This window comes from Microcaecilia unicolor, chromosome 11 (genome assembly GCF_901765095.1).
Source record: "Microcaecilia unicolor chromosome 11, aMicUni1.1, whole genome shotgun sequence".
Classification (NCBI taxonomy): domain Eukaryota; kingdom Metazoa; phylum Chordata; class Amphibia; order Gymnophiona; family Siphonopidae; genus Microcaecilia; species Microcaecilia unicolor.
The window spans coordinates 181,306,589-181,326,849 of record NC_044041.1 but is presented as its reverse complement, the minus strand read 5'-3'; the positions used below and the strand labels follow the sequence as shown (position 1 = coordinate 181,326,849).

At 46.0% G+C, this 20,261-nt stretch overlaps 1 protein-coding gene and 1 pseudogene across 1 annotated transcript in view; both read left to right on the top strand.

Annotated features, from left to right (window-relative positions):
* The window catches only part of LOC115479816 (serine/threonine-protein kinase PAK 4-like), a 309,742-nt gene that overhangs the window by 129,395 nt on the left and 160,086 nt on the right, over positions 1 to 20,261 (top strand). The window lies entirely within an intron of this gene.
* LOC115479817 overlaps positions 1 to 20,261 on the top strand; it is a 29,841-nt pseudogene that overhangs the window by 8,441 nt on the left and 1,139 nt on the right.

Sequence of the window (20,261 nt, the reverse complement as noted above, 5' to 3'; positions counted from 1 at the left end):
CCCCTCCCTCCACCCACACTCGATCCACCCTTTTTACTCCCCCTCCCCCCCAGCACTGAGTGATGGTGCCCTCCCTACTACTACTTAACATTTCTAGAGCGCTACTAGGGTTACGCAGCGCTGTACAAATTAATAAATAAGGACCGTCCCTGCTCAGAAGAGCTTACAATCTAAAGGACGAAATGTCAAGTTGGGTAGTCTAGATTTCCTGAATAGAGGTGTTGTGATTAGGTGCCGAAAGCGACATTGAAGAGGTGGGTTTTGAGCAATGATTTGAAGATGGGTAGGGAGGGGGCCTGGCGTATGGGCTCATGAAGTTTGTTCCAAGCATGGGGTGAGGCGAGGCAGAAAGGGCAGAGCCTAGAGTTGGCGGTGGTGGAGAAGGGTACTGAAAGGAGGGATTTGTCTTGAGAGCGGAGGTTACTCTTAGGGACATAAGGGGAGATGAGGGTAGAGAGGTAAGGAGGGGCTGCAGATCGAGTGCATTTGTAGGTGAGTAGGAGAAGCTTGAACTGTATGTGGTATCTGATCGGAAGCCAGTGAAGTGACTTGAGGAGAGGGGTGATATGAGTATATCGGTCAAGGCGGAAGATGAGACGTGCGGCAGAGTTCTGGATGGACTGAAGGGGGGATAGGTGGCTAAGTGGGAGGCCGGTGAGGAGTAGGTTGCAGTAGTCAAGGTGAGAGGTAATGAGAGAGTGGATGAGAGTTCGGGTGGTGTGATCAGAGAGGAAGGGGCGAATTTTGCTAATGTTGTAGAGGAAGAAGCGACAGGTCTTGGCTATCTGCTGGATATGTACCTTAATGCATTATGGTGGTCTAGTGGCCTCTTCAGGGTATGAAAAATCCCCGTTCTTTCCTGCTCGCTACCGCTGCTTCTTTAAAATGGCTGCTGAGACTTCAAGCAGTGACCTAACAAGACTTCCACAGAAGTCTCACAAAGCTGTCGCTTGAAGTCTCAGCAGCCATTTTGATGAAGCAGCAGCAGTGAGCGGATCAGCGACAGCAGGCAGGAAAGAGTGTGGATCTTTCTTGCTCTGAAGAGGACACTAGACCACCAAGGTACATTGAGGTATGTTCAGGGAGGGCGCCCTGAGGCTTGGCTCGGGAGGGGAGGCTTGCGTTTTCTTCCGCAGGAACCTCGTAGGACCTGGGTCCATCCCCGTGGGGTCCCCGCTAACCCTGTTTCTGTGCGACTGTCTAGTAGAGAAGTATTGTTATAAAAGAGAAAAAGGCAGCCTGCACCTGACTATACTTGTAGGATCAGGCTTGGAAAACGTGTATGCGCAGGGGAGATACGATCCGCACATTCAGATACCTAAAAGGTGTTACTACACAGGGAACCATCTCCAAGGGAAAGAAAGTGGCAGAAAGTAGGGCTTGTGGTAGCCCAAACTGTTGGAGGTATTTATTTTTTCACTGGAAGGGTGGTGGAATGGACATTGGAAGGAAGCTAAAAGCCCACCTTTTTGATGCTGCTTTTAACTCCTAACCCTTATTCATTTATTCAGAACCCTTATTTTATCATCCTCACTTTAATATTCCCTTATCTCTTGTTTGTCCTGTTTGTCTGTCCTAATTAGATTGTAAGCTCTGTTGAGCAGGGACTGTCTCTTCATGTTCAAGTGTACAGCGCTGCGTACGTCTAGTAGCGCTATAGAAATGATAAGTAGTAGTAGTCTTTGGCATTCCAGAATCTTGCTGCTCTTTGGGGTTCTGCACGGAATCTTGCTACTCTTTGGGATTCCGGAATCTTGCTGCCCTTTGTCCTTATCCCTTATTTGTCCTGTTTGTCTGTCCTAATTAGATTGTAAGCTCTGTCGAGCAGGGACTGTCTCTTCATGTTCAAGTGTACCGCGCTGCGTACGTCTTGTAGCGCTATAGAAATGACAAGTACTAGTAGTAGTAATCTTTGGGATTCCGGAATCTTGCTACTCTTTGGGATTCCGGAATCTTGCTGCCCTTTGTCCTTATCCCTTATTTGTCCTGTTTGTCTGTCCTAATTAGATTGTAAGCTCTGTCGAGCAGGGACTGTCTCTTCATGTTCAAGTGTATAGCGCTGCGTACGTCTAGTAGCGCTATAGAAATGATTAGTAGTAGTAAGTAGGGAAAATAAAACCAGTGTTTAGAATTAAAAGGGTATGGGATAAACCTACAGGGCTCTTTAGAGGATGGTAAGGGAGAGCAGTGGTTCAACCCAAAATAGCAATAAAATGATTATACTATGCTTCTGAAAAGGCACCAGCGTGGGGGTGGGGGGGTAGAGGAGGGTGGAAACTTATCTGCACTGAGTGGCTGTTACAACATAACACTTTGTTAGACAGACTGGATGGGTCACTTAGTCTTTATCTGCTATCATTTACTTTGTAATGTGTATACTTACACCTTCTGGTACTTGAGGAATGACCTGCTTTCACTGATGATTGTGGGGTGGATGGTGATAGTTTGTATTGGGGGGGGGGGGGTAGTTGATGAACGTTTGTGAACGGTTGGGGCATTTGTGAGTGCTTGGTGCTGGAGGGATGAAGCATTTGTATTTTGTATGCGGTTGGGGGGGAGGGGGAATGCTGTTACTTAGTAGGGGGTACTGTGATCCCGACACTGCTTCTCTGATCCCAATACGGGGAGTCATGCACAGCTTAACTTTGCCCAGGTTGCTGTGGAAACTGGAGTTGAGGACTTGAGAAAGAGAGAACAGGTTTATCCAGATAAATTTGGCAGCACAAGCCCTGGAGTTGGAACTCAGCCTGCAAGAGTGCATGTGAAAAAAATTCCTGGGGGCAGGAGCAGAGGAGTCCACTTGCCCGCTTCCTGGTAGCTCCTTTTTTTTGTCACAGCATTTTATTTCTTGGATTTCTGTAAATGGATGCCATTTCCTCCCTCCCTTCCTCTATCCATGTTGTATTTAAATGTCACCTGTTGCATATGTGCTTTTTTGATTCAAGGGTGAACACACGTTTTCTAACCTTTTAAAACACCAGTATCTTTCTCCTGTGGGATAAAATAGAGAGAACTGGCAGGCTTAGTATCTCTGTTTTTTTTTGCTAACTAGATTATATATTTGATTTTTTTTTTTTTTTTTAGTGCATTTACATCGTAACAGAGATCATGTGCCTATCTCAGCAGAGTTGGAGAGAGAGTGTTGCTAGTGATTTTGTACTGTGATGTGTATATTAACGAATAGCTTTGTGTTTTAAACGTGGCTGTTTATGCATGGGGTGTAAATTAAATTAAATAAAAATCTAAAATGGGATATTGCTTATGCAACTACGTGAAGTTAGAAACAGAGAAACATGACAGCACCCAAGCTGCAAAGCACTCAAATACAAATCAACCTATGTGTCCAGCTTCTCCTACATAAGTACACAATTATGGAGCGCACTACCCAAACGCCTTGAAAACAACATATGACCACCTAAACTTCCGGAAACTACTAAAAACTAATTTGTTCAAAAAGGCATACCCTAGCGATCCAACCTAGATGCCTTAACCCAGCGGCATAACGAAACCAAAGCTAGAACTGGACATAATTTAACTCTTCCTCCTTACGATTCCCAATGAGCCTATCACACATTGACCTTTGCTCTATCACTACCTCACTCTGTATTTGTTCAAACCGGTATTTGCGATCGCCTCTACGGTACTATGTAAGCCACATTGAGCCTGCAAATAGGTGGGAAAATGTGGGATACAAATAAATAATGTAAGGGCGAAATGGTCATCCAGTCTGCCCATCCTCGGTAACCACTGTCTCTTCCTTTCCCTAAGAGTTCCCATGTGCCTGTCCCATGCTTTCTTATAGTCCTTGAGTCCACAACATCAACTGGGAGGTTATTCCACGCGTCCACTACCCTTTCTATGAAAAAGTATTTCTTAGATTACGCTGAGCCTATACACTCTTAACTTCATCCTATGCCCTCTCATTCCAGAGTTTTCCTTCATTTGAAAAAGGCTCACTTCCTGTACATTAATGTCACTGAGGTATTTAAATGTCTCTATCATATCTCCTCTCTCCCGCCTTTCTTCCAGAATATACATATTGAGATCTCTTGAGGTCTACCAATATTTATTTCTTTATTTGCAGCATTTGTATCCCTCATTTTCCCACACATTAGCAGGCTCAATGTGGCTTACAAGTCACCACATTTGGGAGCCCCAATATGGTAGATGTTAAAAAAAAATACAAATAGAATCAGGGTAAGGGAAGGTAGAGGTAAATGGGAACAATAAATGACAAAGATATAAGAAATAACTGTGTCTTTTAAATCAGTGCAGAGTTGAGGTTGCTAATCAGAAACAGCAGGGTAGGCCTTACAAAACAGATAGGTCTTCAAAGTTCGCCTGAATTGTAGATGGTCGTGTATCGTTTTCACTGCTTTTGGTAATGCATCTGAGCCTCCAGGGAAAAACACCGGGGCCGATATTCTGTCTACGGTGGCCAGCAGTTTTTGAGCCGCTGATGGTCACAGGATGCCGAGCCATGTCCAGGTTGGCTGTGGACCCAGAAGGTCCACGGGCATCAGTCAGCATTCAGTACTGGGACCCGCATAGTTAAGCAGGCAAAGATGGGACTGCCTTTTATGTGGTCCTATCTGCCCACTTAGCTATGTGGGCACCAGCACTGAATATGGCCAGTATCTGTATAACCACCAACTCCTTCCCGAACTCCGCTCATGGACCCTTCCATCACGAACCGCGCAGTGCTGCTGCAGTCAGAGGGGATATTCAGCCCCTCTTGGTATTTCCCTGTCCCTGGAGGGCCCACAATCTAAATGTTTGCATCTGAAGCAATGGAGAGGTAAGTGACTTGCCCAAGATCACAAGGAATTTGAGCAGTGGGGTCCAAGCCAGGCACCCCTGTATGTCAAGCCCAGTGCCCTAACCACTAGGCTGCTCCTCCACTCATGCATATCAAACTTATAAAAACATATATACACAAACTGAATGATTTTAATTATCAGAACTCTTGGGGTGGGGGTGGAGCGTGAGATTTAATAGAGGACTCTGAGAGGGTGTGCAGGCCTGCAGGTTTGCCAAGGTTCCTTGCCACCCTTTCACTAGCCCTGTGTGCAGGCAGATTCCTTCTCTTTTCTCCGTAACGTTTCATTGTGCACACCTATGATTCGATCTTTCTGAGTTTTATTGGCCTGGGGATTGGCTTGAGCCCAGTGTGGAACCCAGCCACGCCTAGAAAATTCCTGTCTGCATGCTGGATAGCTTGCTAGCAAAATAAAATCTGCTGCCTATACGTTTATTACCGAGGATGGCTTTTGTGGCCAAACTGGCTTTACCTCCACCCACTCGTTCTTCAGATGGAAACATTTAGTGAATTAATGACTTAAGATCTGCAGGATTTGAACAGAGTGCAGGTTGCTGGTTTTGGGGTACAGCAGAATACAAATTGAAACCCTGTCTTGCTCGTCTCTGCTGAGGTTTTACTTGCCCCAGGCTGAGCAGTAGAACTTCAGCCATGATAATGACCTCACTCAGAAGTGCTTAGAAAAGTGGAGTGTTCTTTGTGTGGATTATGTGGTGGAAGTATTATGTGCAGGGCTTTTTTTGAGGGGGTACTGAGTACCCGGTACCTTTTCCATTGTCTGCTAAAATTGACCCATGGACCCCAAGTTTTAATAAAAGAGCTCAGTCTCTACACACCAATTCTGCCTTGTCATAGATTCTGTGACTGGTTGCAGGGGGCCTGGCTATTGTGGGGTGGATCCCTCAGTGATCACCCCACCCTTAAAATGTGGCCTTGCTTTTGAGTACCAGTACCTTTTTTGCTAGAAAAAATGCACTGATTATGTGTGTTGTGATCTGGAAACCTGGGATTTTCAAATATATTTCTACTCCTTCCAAAGCTGAGGTCCTGACTTTTGTCCAAGTTCTTGGTGCTAATGAAGGAGAGGCCTCACTGAATCGGAGCTGGAACTTAGTGCGTGTGCAGAGCTCATGTTTTGCAGCAGTAATATTTCTAAGGTTAATACGTGAAAAATGGAGCTTTGGAATCTTAGTCCAATGCCCTGATCCTGAGCTCAGCTTCCAATCTCACTGGCCAGATGAGACTTCCCGCTGCTTTCAGCCTTGTCCCTAGGAGAACTGACAGGCTCTCCTTTCATTTTCCCACCCCAGTGTCCTTTCCTGTCACTGTTGCCCTGCTGGCTCTATTGTCCTGCTGCTGTAGGTGACCACTCAGTGTTTATTTCTATAAGACATGGTCACTCCCCTTCCACTAATGTGATTGGATAAGATAGCAGAAGCAAATTTGTTTTATTGGTTTATTTACCATCTTGAAGAAATTCATCTAAGGCAGTGTAGAACAAGAATAAGCCAGACATAGGCAATAAACAATTGAAACAGCAGCGATTAAAAGTATGTCCCTCATATATTTCATCGCTGCTGTTTCTTTTTTAATCCCTGAACAATCTACTCCGCCTTTGCTACAGATATATTACCTACCAGGAAAGCCAGGAGAAATACATGAGTCTTCAGATTCCCCCTTGGATGTGTCAGCTATATTAGAGTCCTCGGACTCAGAAAAAGTAATTTCCTCAACATTGTTAGCCACTGTAGTTTTGGCACCTGATAAGGGGTGGATGATAAAACTTTTCTTTAAAAATAGAAATAAAGACTTTTTTGGATTGAAAGTAAGGATATTTCCTGATGTGTCAAAAGAGACCCAGAAAAGGAGGCGTCAATTTCTTTTGCATAGACCTGGAGTCCAACAGTTGGGTGCTTCCTTTTTTCTGCACTATCCATGTAAATGTATAGTTCGATATCAGGCAACTAAATATGTATTCTTTGAACCTACACATCTCACTGAATTCCTAGCTACCAAGAGAATTGGACAAGAGACTCAAAAGTCCTGAAGGAAAGAAATTTTAGTAGCTACACAGGTTCCATTCACTTTTTCCTTTTTTTTTTTTTTTTCATCTAAGTGATGTAATTTTCTTGTGTTCTCCATATATGTAAGTCTTGAATCACATTTGTGGACTTGTGCAGTGGAATATATAAATAAGGATGCTTAGGATTGGGTATTCATATTTTCTTTATTATATTGTTTTCCTATTGTAAAAGATTACTGTATTCAAACAGCTTTTCTAAACAAGCGTTTTTGGATTGAATTGTAAATTTGAAATTATAAATAATTAAAAAAAAAAAAAAAGAAAAAAAGAAACAGCAGCACACATGGCGTAATGTGCCTCTCACTGCGCCAACATAATGGGGGAGATTCTGTTTATGGTGCCTAAAAAAATCAGCTCTGAACTCAGCACCGACTTAACATATTCTATAATTGGTGCCTAGATTTAGGCACCGATTTATAGAATACGCTTACTTGATAGTTCAGCGCCTAAAACAAAAACGTGGTGTAAGTCCCGGCGAGTACATTTATGCGCACTGGGCCATATTCTATAACTACGCACTTAAATTTCAGAACGCCCATTTCCCTACCCATAACCACACCCCTTTTTGCCTGCGCACGTTAAGAAGTTTGATGCACTTCATTACAGAATACACTTAGCGAGTTGTGCGCCTAAATCGTAATCAGTTCCAATTAGTGCTGGTTATTTCTTAAGTGCTGTCATTGGCGTTAAGCTTGTTAAGCTTAAGTTGCACATGTTGTTATAGAATCTGCTTCGAGTTTTGTCGCAGATCTCTAGGCGCACTATATAGAATCCCCAGGAATATGTATTAAAACATTTTAACAAGACAGCAAAGGGGACAAGCGGAGGTGGAACATATAAGCAGATAAGAGAGAGTAACTGGAGTTTGATAGGCAATAAGGGTGACTAACTTAAAGAAAAATTGCACGTGGAATCAGAAAAGGTGCAGGAAATGGTCTCCGCTAGAGTAAGAGTGGATACGCAAGGCTTTGCGGCCTGATCAGAGTCTTAAACTCTGGGACACAACTCGGCTTTTCCGTTTTTCGTTACATGAGTTCCATCGCGGTGTAGCTGCTGCCATAAGTCAGAGTACTGATGGTTATTGATAATATATACAAAGCTATCTCAGGCACCTAAAGAAAGAATACAGCCTAGTATATGTACTAGGTAAAATGTGTTAGACCAGATCACTATGTATGCTGATGGTGTAATCCGCCTATAAAACTGGTGATAGAGCGGAGTATAAGTTTTTTAAATAAAATAAATAAACCTAGAATGCATGAATGTAAGAGCAGCCTAAGAATAGGCCTGAAAAGCACCAATCCCTTTTTATGTAATATACAGGCAGGTGTCTATATACAGGAGACAGAGCAGCATGAGAGGATAATCAAACATATAAACGGCGAGTGACCGTACTCACTCGCAAATGCGTAGTAGAGACTTCACTCTCTGCCCCGCCCCCGCTTCAATACGTGGTGATGGGGGCGGGACAGAGAGGGAAGTCTCTACTGGCATGCTGCAGACGTCGAACCGCTCCCCCTCCCCCGGAGTCGCCGCCGCCCCTCCATCTGGGCCCGAGCACTGTGAACTTACATCAGCACGCAGCAGCAGGCACATCAGCAAAGCTGCCGTCGGGGCGGGCTTCCTTCTCTGCCTTTGTCCCGCCCTCGCCGACGTTACGTCACACGAGGGCGGGACACAGGCAGAGAAGGAAGCCCGCCCCGACGGCAGCTTTGCTGATGTGCCTGCTGCTGCGTGCTGATGTAAGTTTACAGTGCTGCTCAGGCCGGGTGGAGGGGGGGCAGCGGCGACTCGGGGGGGGGGGCTCGGAACCCCCCCCCCCATTCCAAAAGTAGCCCGTTTTCATGGGCTCAACGGCTAGTATAGCCAGAAAAGGGGCATCTTGAACAGCTCTGCTTCTGTGAATCCATGGTGTGACTGCATCTTGAATACTGTGTACTGTTCTGGTCACCTCACCTCCAAAGCCACATAACGGCTAGAAAAAGTACAAAATGTTGAGTGATGGAATGTTTCCCCTATGAGGAAAGGCTAAACGGGTTATGACTCTTGTCCGAAAAGAGACAGCTGAGACGAGATACTGTACAGATCAGTAAAATCGTGAGTTCCGTGGGGCAGGTAACAGTTGTTTACCCTTTCGAATAGTATTAAGAGTAGGGAACGTTTCTTGCTGCCAACAGCAGATTTTAAACAAAGTAGAGAGAGAGTTTTTTCACACATGCATGGTCAAGCTCTGAAATTTGTTGCTGGAAGATAGTCAGTGCATCTTGCCTAAGAGTTTAGACAATTTTTCCGTAGGAAAACGCCATTCGCCATTATTGTATTCTTTGGAAAGACCCACTTACCTGGGAGTGACTAACCGGGAATGGATCTATTCTTGGAATCTGCTAGATACAGTGGAGTACCAAGGGGTGGGGGCGGGCCGCCCCGGGTGCACGCCGCTGGGGGGGGGGGGGGGTGCCGTGGCGGCGCGCCTGCTGCGAGAGTCCCTAACTTCTCTCGTTCGCTGCGGCTCCCTCTGCCCCGGAACAGGAACAGGTTACTTCCTGTTCCGGGGCAGAGGGAGCTGCAGCAAACGAGCAAAGTTAGTAAACTCGCAGCAGGCGCGCGCTACGGCACCCCCCCCCCCCCCAGCGGCATGCACCCGTGGGGGGCTCTTTCGCTGGGGGGGGTCCGCGCTGCATTGGGGGGGGGGGGGCGCCCTGGGTGTCCGCCCCCTCTAGGAATGCCACTGGCCAGATACTTTCTTAGTGAACTGTACTGGCCACTGTTGGTTGATCAAGCCAGCATCTTGTCTCCATTAGTTTGATCCACTACGGTGCATCTTAAGATCTTATGAAAAAGAGCTACAGAAGTTAAATCAGCCAATGATCTGACTACTTTTCGTTGTGTGACATGATGATAGGTTTAACCCCGCCTTCTCCAAAATATTGAATAAAGAAAATAACACTGAAGCTGAAAGTGTTCATTCTTATTTTAGTAGTATTCTTTCAGGCAGATGGACAGTTTTTCAGCGTTGAATCCAGCTCTCCTCAATGTTTTGTTTTGCTTGTTTATTCAGAACATTGTACGAGGAACACGGTTGCCCGAGAGTGGCTCACTAATGTGGCTTCTGGATGAGTTGAGAATATGTCTGTGACCGTTCCAACTCCTTGAGGAGAGAGAGCCCCCCCACTGCACTCCCGTCGGGACCATCTTCACCAGGAAAACGGACTGAATGCCATCTCCTCTATGCCCACCTCCACCAGGACGCACGAAACAGAGCGAACAAAACTCGTCCAGGGACCAAGCAGAATCAGCAAGGGAGAGAGAGACAGAGGGAGAGAGAGGAAATCAGAGCTCCCCCACAGCAACCACGAGGACAAGAGCCCAGCATCAGACCCCCTCCTCCAGATTATCCAAAACCAGCAGACAGCTAGGACGAAACCCCCATGAGAGGGCAGATGGCAAGAAAGAGCAGCCCATAGAGCGAGACTATAAGGAACCAACCGACAGGGTGGTGAGGAGGGAAAGGAATGATGGCCTAGATAAGAGACCAAAATCCACAAACACCGGGGAAACAAGTCCACAGTCCTCCTCGGGACAACGTCCCCCTGTCAGGACCTAATATTCGAACGCCCGCCATCCCAGTCCTCTGATGGGGTGATAAAGACTGCGGCAGCACACAGGTCGCCCGTTCAACACTTATCCTCGAGCAGATACGGACCCCAGCAGGACAACTCTGCCTCAGGTAAGAGAGTCCTTCCCTATTACAGCCTAGTTCTGAAAGTACAAAACAGTGCGTGCTGGTGTACGGATATCCAAAACGGTGCAGCTGGTTAGTTATAGGCAGTGGCGTAGCTACATGGGGGCCTGGCGCCCCTCCCCCAATTTTCTCTGGGGCCCCTGGTTTTCCTGGTGGGGGTTCCCAACCCCCGCCAGCTGAAGCATGTCCAGCGCCGGCTCCAGTGCCGCCGTGTTTGCCTGCCCTGCTCTGTCTTCCCCCTCACGTCCTACACGCTCCTTTAAGCAGGGCAGAGCAACGCGGCGGACGCCAGAAGACCGGCACTGGACAATGCTTAACTGGCGGGGGTTGGAAACCCCTGCCAGCCAAGGTATTTGCTGTGGTAGGGGGGGGGGGGCGGGGCGGCGGCGAGGGCATCAGACCAAAATGTGCCCTCCCACCGCGAGGTATGGCTATGCCTCTGGTTATAGGACATTGATAATCAGGGTGGAGAATCCAGGGCTATTGCACACAGGCAGTCTAGTCTGAAATACTAACTCTCGCCAGTTTTCTTGTTTTGCTCCTAACTTGAAAACTCTGTGTCTGTCTTTCTCTACTAGACGGGGATGCCTCCAAAAATCTCTTCCAACGCCCAATAACTGGTGGTAGCAATGCAACAAGGGTGCAACAGGGTCAGGCGAGGCCCAAGAACCCAGAAGCACCCACCCAAAACTCTCTCCACATGCTTCAGATCCACATTTAACTCGTGTCCCCTCAATCAAACTCTCAGGTCCCTCCACCCCCACCACCTCCAGGTCCCAGCAGCCCCGCTCTCCTCAGCGTGAGCCACAGCGAGTTTCCCACGAACAGTTCCGAGCAGCACTACAGGATGGTGGTGGATCCCGGTGACCCCAGGACCTATCTGGACAACTTTATTAAAATTGGGGAGGGCTCGACGGGCCATTGTGTGCATTGCAACCATCAGGAGCAGCGGCAAGCTGGTGGCAGTGAAGAAAATGGACCTGAGGAAGCAACAGAGGCGAGAGCTGCTTTTCAACGAGGTGAGAGAGCTGTAGCATACGAAATGGGTTTGAAAGTTGAATCTGGATGATTCTTTCCGCGGACTTGTTTGGAAATTGGTTGTAGGCTAGATGTTTCGCAGAGGAAAGCAGTGTAGTTTGTTGGGTCTAATCAAAAATTGTATAAAGTTAGTTCAATAAAAGGCATCAGCTTATACTTTTTATGTATACATTTTTTTATTGTTAACATTTCTTTCTGAAGGGTATCGGTATTGGATAAATATTTGAATCTCCAGCTTTTCTAAGATTGTAACCGAATGTAGAGCAGTGCTGCCACCTAGTGCTGGAGTCATTTATTTTCTGGGTTTATTATCCTTTCCAACCCAGTGGAAGTGAGAATTAGACATTGGTCAAGAACTTTGGTCTGTTTTGGGGGCAAAGTAACTCTCTGAAAATTTAGTGGAATAAGATTAGACTTGGCTTTGGAGAAAACTGGTGAAAGACACATCAGATCTGAAGTGGAGGAGTGGCCTAGTGGTTAGGGTGGTGGACTTGGTCCTGGGGAACTGAGGAACTGAGTTCGATTCCCACTTCAGGCACAGGCAGCTTCTTGTGACTCTGGGCAAGTCACTTAACCCTCCATTGCGCCATGTAAGCCGCATTGAGCCTGCCATGAGTGGGAAAGCGCGGGTACAAAAGTAACAAAAATAAAATAGATACTATTGGAGATTCTACATGGAATGATGCTATTACCTCTAGCAACATTCCATGTAGAAAGCTGCAGCAGGCTTCTGTTTCTGTGAGTCTGACGTCCTGCACGTACGTGCAGGACGTCAGACTCACAGAAGCCTGCGCGCCACATTGGTCATCTGCAAGGGCCGACTTCTACATGGAGTGTTGCTAGCAACATTCCATGTAGAATCTCAAATAGTAGCAACAGTGGAGGAGTAGCCTAGTGGTTAGGGTGGTGGACTTTGGTCCTGGGGAACGGGAACTGAGTTTGATTCCCTTCAGGCACAGGCAACTCCTTGTGACTCTGGGCAAGTCACTTAACTCTCCATTGCCCCATGTAAGCTGCATTGAGCCTGCCATGAGTGGGAAAGCGCGGGGTACAAATGTAACAAAAATAAAATAGATACTATTGGAGATTCTACATGGAATGTTGCTACTATTGGAGATTCTACATGGAATGTTGCTACTGTTGGAGATTCTACATGGAATGTTGCTACTATTGGAGATTCTACATGGAATGTTGCTACTGTTGGAGATTCTACATGGAATGTTGCTATTCCACTAGCAACATTCCATGTAGAAGGCTGCGCAGGCTTCTGACGTATGTGCAGGACGTCAGACTCACAGAAGCAGAAGCCTGCGCGGCCACATTGGTGATGTGCAAGGGCCGACTTCTACATGGAATGTTGCTAGTGGAGGAGTAGCCTAGTGGTTAGTGCAGTGGACTTTGATCCCGGGGAACTGAGTTCAATTCCCACTGCAGCTCCTTGTGACTCTGGACAAGTCACTTAACCCTCCATTGCCCCATGTAAGCCGCATTGAGCCTGCCATGAGTGGGAAAGCGCGAGGTAGAAATGTAACAAAAAAAAAAAAAAAAGGGCTACATTGGAGGTAGTGAGTGTGTGTGTATGGGGAGGGGTGGGGAATGTTTCAGAAAATAAGCTCCCCCAAAAATAGCCTAGCGCCTTTCTGTGGGAGAAGCAGCATCTGCAGCATAGGAACTTTACATAGAGTGAGAATGAGTACTAGCATCCCACCCGCCATGAACAGAGATGCCCTCCCATCTTTCCTCTGAGTCTCACACACATGTAAGGAGGGGTCGGAAAGAATTACATGAGCATGTTTTCTTCACTTTGTTTAACTTGACAAATAAACACAGCTTATGCATTTATATATTTATATTCTGGCTACAGTTGTACTGAAATTTGCTTTAAAAAAATGAGAGTTCCAGGTCACCTGGAAGGTCTGTACTTCCTTTTGGTTCATTTTATGTATGTTTCAGGTTGTGATCATGCGAGATTACCAGCACGAGAACGTGGTTGAGATGTACTATAGCTATCTGGTAGGGGACGAGCTCTGGGTGGTCATGGAGTTCCTGGAAGGAGGAGCTTTGACGGATATTGTCACACACACCAGGTAAAGCTGGGGGCAGTCAGTGTCCCCCTTTGTGATGGCATTCTGGTCCCGATGCAGAAAGCAACCACGGCTGTACGTGCAGAAGGCTTGGCCGTAGTGTATATTAAAATGTTTGCATCCGAGGAATTAATATAATGCCATACAACGCAGAGTACGCTGCCTACTTTTCATGTGCGCACAATGCGAGAATTTTTTCACTGGGTCTGAGGCTGCGTGGAAGGTTTTGTGGGGAGAATTTCTTGTGTATCCTTCAGATTGCATGCTAGTTTTTGCCTTGCTTTGCAAGCAGAAGAAGCCCGTGCAAGTTTCAAAGGCAGATGGCAAGTAATAAACGTCCTGAACAAAACCGAAAGTGAAAGCACATATTGGTGCTGTTCTTCTGTGCCTGAATATGAGCCTCTCAAAAAATTTTGAGAGGCTATATTTAGGGGGGCAGAACAGGTGTTGATGTGTGCTAAACATTCTGTTTTGGTGTGGACATGTGCACAGGAAGCTGCGCTTAACAGGAAAGCTTGTGTATTTGTGTCTGGCATACTCGCCCACATTTGCTGCAGGGTTCTGTGCATAAAATTTGCATATAATTAACTTATTGCATCCTGCAGTATTATGCTCGCGGTAGAAGCCATGTGTTTAGATATCTGCGGGAGGCTGTACCGCAAACCTTTGTGCATCGCCCTGCATGCTCTTATCTTTCACTGCTGACAACGTCCTTTTATCCATTGATGCATTATTAGACGAACTGTAAGCAGATCAAACCATTGTAACTAGCTTTGTTCTTCTTCCTCCTACTCATCTGTCTTCCAGGATGAACGAAGAACAGATAGCGGCTGTGTGTCTGTCTGTCCTGAAGGCGCTGGCTGTACTTCATGCCCAAGGTGTCATTCATCGAGATATTAAGAGCGATTCAATTCTGCTCACTCACAGACGGCAGGGTAAGCTCAGAGCAGGAAGGATATAGAGGCTCATTTTCAAAAGAGAAAAGTGTCTCAGAAACGTTAAAAGTGGCACTTGGACGTTTATGGAAACTTGGATTTGAGATGTTTTCTTTGTAAATCACAAGGGGGGTGTGTTGGGTGTGAGATTTGGATGTTCCCAAAACTTTGACGTTTTTCTGCCATAATGGAACAAAGCAAAAACATCTAAGGCTAAAAGTTTGACGTTTTGGTCTAGACCTGTTTCAATCACACCTAAGTCACAAAAAGGTGCCCTAAATGACCAGGATGACCACTGGAAAGGTTTAAGGCATGACCCCCCCCCCCTTTATTCCCTCCCAGTGGTCCACTGACCCCTGCCTCAGATGTTATAGCAATGAGGGCCCTGGAGTAGCCTAGTGGTCGGTGCAGTGCACTGTAGAGAAGGGGACCAGGCTCGTAACCCATTCTTACGCTTGTGTGGAACATACGAGCCCTCCAAAACCCACCAAACACCTACTGTACCTATTAGGTGACACTTGCAGGCATAAGGACTATTGTAGTGGTGCACAGTAGGTTTTTGGAGGGCTCCCTATACAATATAAGGGGGTAACAGTGAGATGTGTACCTGGGATTTTTATGTGAAGTCCACTGCAGTGCCCCCTAGTGTTCCCCACTGCTCTGCTGGAATGTCTTGGTGGCCAGTATACTAAGAATGCTGCTCTTCCCCAGCCCCCCCCCCCCCCCCCCCTCCCCAAATACATCCAGTGGCTTGTTTTTGTGCATTTTTCCCTTGGATGTTTTTGGGGGTTGTTTGTTTGTTTTTTCAATAATGGTCCTAAAGGACTCACTGAGCACAGAAATATCTAGAAAATGGCCATTTTCAAACTAAAAGTTGGATGGTTTTTCTGGTTTGAAAATGGCCATGTTTGCCACTGGATTTTGGATGTAAAAGTCTGATTTAGACATCACATTGAAAATGCCCCTCATAGTGAAGGTGGGAGGTGTAACTTCCCTGTTGGGTGTATGTAACTGCCGCTTTGAGAATGCCTGTATAATCCATTAGAATGTCCTTGTTATAAAATATTTAGTTTGAAGTAGAACTAGTCTATGATTAGTGGAAGTACAGAAATGGGAAATGGTTCTCTCTAATACTGAGTTTTAGGGTAGCAGGAAGAATGTGTTAGTATGAAACTATTGTTTTGGGTTTTTTTTTTTCCTGACATGAGATAGTTAAAAATTCCAGAGGAGTGTGTCATAAAGTGGTGTGACACTTCCTTTGCAGCAAAAGAACAGCTTGAGAACAGGAATCTAATATTGAACACTCGCAGGTTTCTGGAATAAGGCTCTTAGCACTTTATGTTGCATTGTTAATGGTCACTTGCATGTCTTAAGACGTTTTTAAACCTGTGACGCTTACTGGAATTGCATTTTAGACTTGTTCTATACATTTTGCTGAGTATGTTCAGTTATACAATTACCTCTATGTCAATTGTTAAGCATTTGCTCTCTAGTTCTTAATGTCTGATAATTTAAGATGTAAAAGACTTCATTTGCCCCCCTCCCCCTCCTCTTTTCTGTCGTGCAGCATTTGAGTGTCTCATCTCTTCTGAAGGAGGTGGGAGTGTAACTTCGCTGTGGGTGAAGTTACCATAGCAAGTTTTATCACAAGCTGCAAGTGTCTGACCTTTCTAGATGACACAAGCGCCCCTCTTACACAATGCTCCTGGACCCTTCAGTCTGTGTTCATACACGGTGAATCCCCCGGCTACATGAGTGATTTGATCGACCTCCCTGCCAGAAATAGATCTCTTTCTTCACGAACTTATCTGACCCTACACCTTCCCAATTGCAGAGGAATTAAATACAAGACCTACTATGCATCCAGTTTCTCCTTTTTGGGCAGCCAGCTTTGGAATGCTCTACCAAGACCTATACGATTAATTAACGACTACTTGCCCTTTAGAAAAATGTTGAAAGCTCCCTCTTTAAGCAAGCCTACTCTAATGTCCCAACCTAATCTTACCAACCTCCATTCCCAATTCTGTTCTGACTTAAATACCGACCTCATCATTGGTTTTACTTATCCCTCCTCCCCATTCCCCCTCTACGCATCCCATCCTTCTCTTCTCCAGCCCCCCCTTTATTATATCCTTCCTTACCCCTTTCCCCCAACTTATATTATCCTATCCTGTCTACCCTATTTTATCCTAATCATACATTATCAAACTCAACTTATCATACATTATTCAAGCTCAACTTCATAATGTTTCACTTTTGAAATTTCTGTTATAAGACTTTGTATTTCGAATTACTATGTAAGCCACATTGGCCTGCATTGTGTGGGAAAGCGCGGGTACAAATGTAATTAATAATAATAATATGTGCCTCTCATTCTGCTACCCAGGTAAAGCTCTCGGACTTTGGATTTTGTGCACAAGTGAATAAAGAGGTTCCACGGCGGAAATCTTTGGTGGGAACTCCCTATTGGATGGCCCCTGAACTCATTTCTCGATTACCATATGGACCAGAGGTAAGATTGCTATCTGTTCAGTAACTTATAGGGCTTGAAGTGTAAAATAAAGCCAAGGGTGATACAAGTCAGGCTAAACAACAGAAACCACTCCAGCAGGCAGCAGGGACAAGTCCGTGGGGGGGGGGGGGGGTGCCCATGTACCTTTAAGGGAGGTTGCCACACATCTTTGGGACACTGTGAAATTAGGTGACACTTATCCTTACTACATCTGAAAACATTGATATGCCTTCCAGACAAACATTGAGTAAGTGCTTTCCCATCTGAAGGAAGAAACGATATGGCCTCAAACATTTTGTTAAAATGCCTCTTAGCCTACAAAGATCCAGCGACAGATAGAAAAGTATATGGTAGACATTTCTTATTTTGTAACTAGCTGTTTTTAACCAGTCCAATGAAACTAGCTTTTCAACACTGAGGTATTTTTAGAAATCATATTGATTAAAATCATCCTTATTCTGATTACCTAACATTGTTTCTGGGTTTGAACCCTGTGTCTTAGACCTGTCTGTTACAGAAAGGGAATTGACATAGGGTGGTTAGTGAATTAGAGGGAAGAGCCTGTCTAGTCATTAGAGCACGGAAATTGCCTTTGATGAATCACTTCACCCTCCATTTCCTCAGTTATAAACTTTGGGAGGGTATATTGAGCCTGCAGCTGTCAGCATTTGAAAAAACCCTCTCCCCCCTCCCCCCCTCCCCCCCCCCCCCCCCCCAGATCTGGATATTCATACGTAGTATCCGGATAGTGACTGCTGCTGAATATCTGGAGTTTTCAGGCAACGTGATGACAGATAGTGATAGTGACGACTTGCCGGTAGGGGGGAGGTTGTTGTTTTTTCACCAAAGGTGGCCTCTCATAACCTCCGACCGGTGGGTTCTTCAAATAGTCTGATTAGGATACACTCTCAATCTGGAATTCAAAACCTCCAACTTGCCCACCGGGAGCTCAATCTTACAGTTCCCAGCACAAGCAGGTGCTTGCAGAGGAACTCTCCACCCTTCTAAAGGCCAGTGCGGTCGAACCCGTTCCACCAGGGGAAGAAGGGCTGGGTTTCTATTCTAGGTACTTCCGTGTGCAGAAGAAAACAGGGGGGATGTGTCCCATCCTAGACCTAAGGGGCCTGAGCAAATTTCTAGTTTGAGAGAAGTTCAGGATGGTTTCCCTGGGCACCTCTCTTCCCCATGATTCAAGAGAACGATTGGCTATGCTCTCTGGACTTAAAGGATGCTTACACACCTCGATACTTCCAGCTCACAGGAAGTATCTTCAATTTCGACTGGAACTCAGCACTTTCAGTACTGTGTGCTGCCTTTTGGTCTGGCGTCGGCACCTAGCGGTAGTTGCAGCGTCGTTACACAGACTGGAAGTGCATGTGTTCCCTTATCTTGACGACGCCCTGAAGAGCACAGGTACAAATCAAAGTAGGGTATACACAAAAAGTAGCACATATGAGTTATCTTGTTGGGCAGACTGGATGGACCGTGCAGGTCTTTTTCTGCCGTCATCTACTATGTTACTATTCAGCTGCTATACAGAGAGCCATTCTGTATACACTTAGGATGGGAAAAGGCAGTTCTACGTTCTTTGGATTCAGTGTAGTTAAATGAGCACAGAAATTGGTCCAGAAAGTTCCCTGATGCAGCAGTGATTTTGTTTTTCTTTTTTTGACCTTCAAAACACTGGCCATCATCGTTCTGTGCATATTTTTGATCACTGATGATCTAAGTTAAGAGATGTGAGAAGTTGTTTATGCCGATAAGAGTACAGTGAGCATTTTAAAAAATAAAAAGCGCTCCATATGTTTCTGAGGCTTTTTCCATCTCAGAGTTTATTTTTATATAGAATGTCAAGTATTTAACACTCACACGGTGAACAGTAGGGTGTTTTGTTTATATGTTTTGGGTTTTTTTTTTGGTTATTATCCGGATTCCCATTATCTCGATAAATGCTGGCTCCTCCCAGAAAAATGACCACTGACTGCCCCTGGATTATCCAGATAGTGTCGCTGAACATTTTCTCTGAGTACTGTGGCATTATCCGGATGATGCTGCTTTCCCTGTCGCATTTACGTGACCACAGTTGCATCTGGTCCATGGCTGGTGTAACTCTGAGCATGTAAACGTAAAGTGCGTTGATACTAGGCTACTCTAGCATTCTCTAATGGAATCTGGGTGCCCAGACGCTGTTAAGAAGAGGCTGTCGTCACGTCCCTGGGGCATCTAAACAGACGTGCTCGGTTATAGAATCGCCCCCCCCATAGTATTAAATAGGCCCCATTGAGAATAATGGAGCTTGTGTTATTTACCGTATTTTCACGCATGTACGTGCTGATGTGTATTAACCAGGTGCAGCCCAAAGGAAGGTGCCCCACCCCCCTCCCCGGTCTGAGATGCCGCCCTCCCCCCCTTCCTTCCTCCACCCTGTTCCCCGAGTTACCTTCTTTCTCCATGTTCCAAAAGCCGGTGAACTCAGGGTGAGGAAGGGAAGGGGAGAGATGCCTTTCCCTAAAGCACCGCCTTAGGTGGCCCAATGGTCGGCCCGCCCCTGGTATTAATGTACACAAATCTGGTGCAGATGTAAAGAAAAAAACCCCTCATATAATGTGCGCGGTGTTATATGTGTGAAATACCCTTCCTCTCCCTGGAGTCTTCCATTGCGTTCCACCAACATTATCTCCTCTCCTCAGCTTCCCCACATCTTCCTGCATAGGTTGGTGATGGGGGCTGCTGCCTTGGGGCTCCCCCTCCCTGGAGTTCTCTGTGCGCCAGTGACGACGACTCCTCCCCTCGGTTGCCTTGGGTTTCCTGTTGTCTGCTGTCCTCTCCTTCCCTCTACCCACAGGCTTCCTTACTTGTTTTGGTAATCCTTTCTAGCAGGGACCCTACACAGGCAGTCTTGCATGTCATTGGGGGCCTTTCTTCCTCAGATGTGTATACAGGAAGTTGCATCAGGAGGAGAAAGGCCCCTGATGACACACAAGGCTGTCTCTGAGAGTCTCTGCTGGAGGGGGTTACCAAAACAACTAAGGAGGCCTGCGGGGAAGG